Genomic DNA, 6,483 nt, shown 5'->3' with positions numbered 1-6,483 from the left:
AGTTGGACAAGTCAAATCAATAGAAAAACAAATGTGCCCCAAGAGAAATCATGAGAATCAAAGACCCATTTCTTTACACATTTAGGAATCACATAAAAGTACTAACTAAACGATTCAGTATTTGTGCAGAGATCCTGGTGTAGACCCATGCAGACCCTGTACTTGCTGCTTCAGTCTCTGTGAGTTCATAGGAGTTTTGTTCAGTTGTTTTAGAAGGCCTTGTTCTTCTGGTGTCCTTTGTCCTCTCTTGTGTCTCCAATGCCTTCTGCCTCCTCTTTACAACAAGGTTTCTAACCATGAAGTAAAGTTACCTGTCTTTGAAGTTAGCAGTTTCTTATATATGTTCATGGCTTTTAATTTAGCTATAAACTTATAACATACATATTTTCAAATATTTAGTTATCACACATTAATTTTATTTTAGGTTTTCCTGATATTGATCTGGTTTAAGTATTTAACATTTTCAATCCATTAATGGGAAAATATATAAATAAATAATAAATTGTGTGCATACATTCTTGATTAAATATAAAATTAGCTATAACAAAAATAGAAGAAAATTTTGAGAAATAGAGAACCTCCTAGAAATTCTGTAATACCTTTCTCCATTCCATCTTTCCATTTCTTTCCACATCGCTCTAAATAATTTGATACTTTTTGTACCTTTTCCTATGAAAAGGACTCAAATGCCATTTCTAAGAAAACGAGTATCTATTTTCTTTCCAGTAATTGAATTCTTAAACTCGAATTAGGTGTACAGAATGTTCTTTCCCAAAAGGCTGAAAATAATGCTTTCTTCCCTTGCCCCTCATAAATGTGTCTGTCTTACGTAATTCATAATGGTCCATGGGACGCTGAGAATCTTAAAAGTTACTGATGCAGAAAGCTATCTCATTCATTAAGAAAGGATATGTAGGGAGAATTCTCACTAGGTGATTTATTTAAAAAATCAAAAAGTACCTTTGAGAAGTAGAACAGCATCCAATGAAATTGGAAATGCAAATGTGAACTGAACCAACAGTAGGGAAAATAAAATTTAAAACAGAAAAAAAAGAGGACAAAAATTATCATGTGGTAGTAGTTGTTTCTTAATCATTAATGTGACAAAGTTCCTGCCTCACAAATATCAAGTTTTATCTCCAGTCATTAATAGTCTATAAAAAAATGTAAGACAGAATTTTAGGAGTTGTCAATAGGATCATAGAATATGATGCTGAGTATCACAGAAACTCTTTTTTTTTTGTTTTTTTTTGAAAGTAATTTTATTAAATTATAAAAGTTTCCATTTCCGCCCCTCTTCCCAACACCCTCCCACTCCCCCCACTTCCTCTCCTCCTCCCTCTTCATCCCTTAGGGCAGTCAGGGTTTCCTGTCCTGTGGGAAGTTCAAGTTCCTCCCCCCTCCCTCCAGGTCCAGGAAGGTGAGTATCCAAACAGACTGGATCCCCAAAATCCAGTATATGCAGAGGAAACAAGTCCCAGTGTCATAGTCAATGGCTTTTCAGAAAGACTTCGGGCCAGCCACATTCAGAGAATCCGGCCAAATTCCGAGAATCTGGTTAGATCACGTCCTCGTTCAGTCCCAGTCCAACTGGCCTTGGTAAACTCTCATTAGATCCGTCCCCTTGTATCAGTGGGTGAGAGCATTCCTTGCAGTCCTGATTTCCTTTTTCATGTTCTTCCTCCTTCTGCTCCACATTTGGACCTTGGGGGGCTCAGTCCGGTGCTCCAATGTGGGTCTCCGTCTGTATCGCCATCCATCGTCGGATGAAGGTTCCCTCTGATCTTGCCTTCCGTGCTCACGTTCTCTTTCCTTCTGCTCCTCATTTGGACCTTGGGGGGCTCAGTCCGGTGTGGATCACAGAAACTCTTAAGCATATAGTATATGCATAATCCATTTTGAAATCACATATATTATTAGAGTGAAAGGAATTATAGCTAATTAATCAATAAGTAGAATATCTGAACTGGAAATTTAAAAAGCTGTAAAAATAAGAGAAATTTTACAGTCACCAAATGGCTCAAAAATAGAGTACAGATGACAGAAGGAAATGAACCTGTGTTTGATCAAAAAATGTGAAGATATAACTGAAACAGAAAGTATTTGGAAAAGCTTATTTAAAAGCTAATGCTGGTTTCATAACATATTATATTTCGGAGCATATATTCATATGCATTTATATATTAATGATTAATAAAAAGAGGCCATGGCATTTGAAGGAGGCTGGAGGGATAAGTAGGAGAGGTTGAAGGGAGGAAAAGGGAGGCAGAAATGTTGCAATTATACTGTAATCTCAAAAGTTAAAATTTTAAAAATAGCTAATAATAGCAAGAATCAAAAATTCCTGCAATATATTAAATTTAACAATGGCTGCCTCAAACTAATAAAAGACAAATAACAAATCCAAGGAAATCTGCCAAAGCTGGACAAGATAACTTCTGACAGAACCATGCCTCATATGTGAAGACCATATACAGGCAGTTCAAAGATATTTAGTATTTAAGAAAGTGTAGATTAAAACTATATGCTATAGAAATAGTAGCTCTTATAATAAGATATAACACTTAACAACAAATGGTATGAAAATGTTAAGTGTAGCCAAGCACACAGGGCGAAAGAATATCCACCTTATCCACCTACTGCTGATACAAAATACTTCAGATACTGTGGGAAGCATTCTCGTGTCTTCTTACTCCAGTAAGTACACATGTACCCTTGCAGGAGGAGCAGTTCCATGCTAGGATGCTAGACTTTTATGGCAGTGAATGACATTTATACTCAAGCAGTAATCTGCCTGTTGGTATGTATAGGAGAATTTTTCTGGTCACCAAAATTGGGAGAAAAGGTTCTTTGTGTTGCTATATAACCTACTGTGAGACATTGGAATATAACCCAATATTTAAAACAGAGCAAACTATAGACACACACAGCAACTTGAGTGAACTTTAAATGCAATATGCTAAGTACCGATGGCCATTTTCAAACTGTTGTATTATCTGATTGCAATTAGATTACGCTGTGGAAAACATAAACTTACAGTGATGGAGAGTAGATCACTGGTTGCCTGTAGCTATGAGTTGGAGACTGATGAATTTGGAGCAGAACAAAAGAGATTATAGAGGTTTTTGAATAATTCTGTGTCCAGAATTCTGAGAGTTATGCAAAATTATGAGATGATTGAATTCACACAATTATACACCAAGATGAAGCAATGTAATGTCAATTTCTGTCATATGCAAATTAAGAGTTTCATGTATATGACATTAATAAATGCACTATATGTAAGTATATGAATGCATACAAACATAAAAATGATAAATAAATAGACAAGTAGATTATAAAATAGAATAAAATAAAATAAAATAGAATTAAATAGAAAACTTGCAGTTTGTTGACATCATTGTCATTATCATTGAGTCAGTACTCAACCATTCATTTATTGGTTAATTTACTATCCCTGATTCCAATGAGCAACATTTTCTGTCTTCATATTTTATTATGAATTGAATTACTTTAAGTCTCCTTTTCTCTGTTCTAGCTCAAGGATGAATGTGATTGGATAAAGCTTCCTAGAGATCAATGAATCAGAATTTTGATTTTATTGGTGAATCAAAACAGACAAAAATAAAAGTTTCATTATTGTTTGAATCTGAATGTACCCTGAAGATCTGTGGGAGAAAAGTTTAGTTCTTAGTACTTAAGGTTCTGGAAGTGATTGGGTTCTGAAGACTCTGACTTCAAGGATGGACTCTTCTATCAAAGGAGTATTCATTAGAATTTGGTGAGACTTAGAAGATGGGGTCTGCTTGAAGAAATTAGGCTAGTGTGTGTTTCACTTGGAGAATAATTTATCCCTGACTGTTTTGACTCTCTTTGATTCCAGTCACCATGAGAACAGCTTTATATTCATGTATAACACTCTGCATCAGCACCAATCTGCTGTGATGGAGACATGCTACAAGGGACTGAGACCTTTAAATACGAACATAATAAACACTTCCTTCCTGTAAGATAATTCTCTCAGGCATTTGCCATAGAAACAATGGTATAAATGTTGTGTAACATTTTTTTTTCTGATATTGAAACATTTCATCTTGCTGGAAGCTTCTTAAGTGGGAAGGTAAGGAACTACAATAACCTCAGGATTTCCCTGAAACTGACCAGATTCACTAATCTCTTCCTGGCAGAGTAAGCAAGAAAATAGAGAGTCCCCTTCAGAAGGAAGTAAACTGAGTTGCTCAGAAAACGCTGAGACAAAACCAAGCTGCAAAGATGACACTGAGCCCAAAGCAGATATCTGGAAAAAGCAAAAATCAGCTGAGCTCTCTGGAAGAAGTTTAGTCTGAGGGCTTGGAAAGAACACTCTCCAATTGGGTGAGTTGCCTTCAGGCTGTACAGTGCACTTGGGTTTCCTGCTTTGTGAGCTGTCACACATGCTGAGGTGGGTTTTGGTGATGAAGGTGTTTTTGAGTCATTTCTGCTCCTAGAAGTAACTCCTCACCCGTACTCCTATAATTAATCCACATGGAACTCATTAGTTCACCAAGTTGAACTTTGGTGGTATCCATACTTTGGTCTGTCATGTGCTCCTTATCTGGGTTAAGGAAGAAAGACATGTGTTGTCTTCCTAGGAAAAATTTTGCTGCATGACACGAACATCAAAAATTTTCTTCTACTTTTCTTACTCTCGATCTGACCTGGTTGCCATGACAGACTATTCCCTCGTTTAATGCAGCTTTTCCTGACTTTGAAAGGCCCTACATGTGGCAACACAGAGCACTATAAACAAATACAGGCCAAATATTTTTTTCAAGCATATTTTTTTTTATTGATTCTTTGGGAATTTTACATCATGCATACCATTTACACTCATTTCTCGATCCTTCCATATCCTCCTTCCAACCTTATGCCCCACAAAGAAAAAGAAAAACAAAGGAAAGAAAGAAGGGAGATAGAGGGAGGGAGAGAAAGAAAAAGAGAAAGAGAGAGAGATAGAGAGAGAGAGAGAGAGAGAGAGAGAGAGAAGGAAAGAGAGAGAGAGAAAGAGAAGAAGGGAGAGAGGGGGGGAGGGAGAGGAGGGAGAGAGAGAGAAAGGGAGGGAGGGAGGGAGAAAGAGATAGAGAAATCTTGCTGTCCCCTCTGGGCAATAACCTGACCCTCTAACAGTGACAGCCTTCTCTTTCTCATACCAGTCACAGTTTTCAAGTCTCCAGTTCCAATGTACTAATACTATTCTGGTCCTCATTCTCTCCATCCTCTCCATCACATGTCCATTTGTCATATTTGGGCCTTGGGAACTGCAGTGTGTCATAGAGTATATGATTTTACCCAGACAGTTTTACTTACAAATATTCGTTACAACGAGTCATTTTTCTGGTTCAAAATTGCTACACCGCCAGTATTGAAACCTAACTTAGAATCATCATGGATATACTACTGTTGCCCAGTATTATGAAGATCCTATGGCTATGTTTCAACAGGATTGGCCTTCACATATTCCAGCAACTCATAGTTGGGGTAGATGTTGGGGTGGACCAGCTCAGGAACCTGGATCTGGACCTGGGTGGTAGCTTAGTTGGTCAGCTTAGATCTCTGATGGTTATCCTTTTTCCATGAGGAAGCAAAGGGCTATCTCCTCCAGGGTCATACTTCTGCCTAGGTTGCTGGTGAGGGGCATTGCCAGCTGTCCCATGTGTGGCAATCTGCAAGAAGTGGGACCATCCTCAACATGACTTCAGGCCGCAACACAGACCATAAACATCTGCATGGCCTTTCGTGGTAACACAGGCCTCAGATATCAACACATGCCTTGGATGTGGTATGATCATGGACCCAGACATGGGCCCAGTTGTTACAAAAGATGTTTATTTTGGAAACTCTGCCGTCTATTAAAACAAATTGCTGAATTATGATGTAAATATTAGAATGAATTATCTTCTTTGTAATACTTAGGATTAAAGAAGTAAATAAAAATTTGACTCCTGGCTAATCGTATATATTTGCTTTTGTAGCCATGATGATGTGAGAAGTAGAGAAAAACAGCAACACATTTTTTATTTTTTTTTATTAAAATGTAAAAATCTTGAACTTTTAATGTGGAAAGATACCAATGACAAAACAATATGTAATAAAATTCCTATTTGCGCATATACAAAATGGGCAGAACAATGTTTACGTTTGTTTCTAAGATGCAAATAAATACTGCATTTTAAAAATGTTAGAAATATTTTTCTCAGTTTCACGTATTTTTCAAGACAAGATCTATCCAAGTTTGAATCTAAATTCTCATTTCAAAAACAAAGAAAAAGTTGGTGATGCCACTCAATAGTCAGGCATTCTTAACTGTAATGAGTATTTGATTCAGTGGCAGTAATAAATTATTTTCCAGTAAGAACAGTAAGTTAAAGGAGACAATTGAGGATAAATGGAGTTTGCATCATCCTCCAAGTTCCTTGGGAGTTGAAGAGTAAAAACACAGCCAGT

The sequence above is a fragment of the Myodes glareolus genome, chromosome 22, assembly GCF_982192425.1.
Source record: "Myodes glareolus chromosome 22, mMyoGla1.1, whole genome shotgun sequence".
Classification (NCBI taxonomy): Eukaryota; Metazoa; Chordata; class Mammalia; order Rodentia; family Cricetidae; genus Myodes; species Myodes glareolus.
This window is presented reverse-complemented; position numbering follows the sequence as displayed.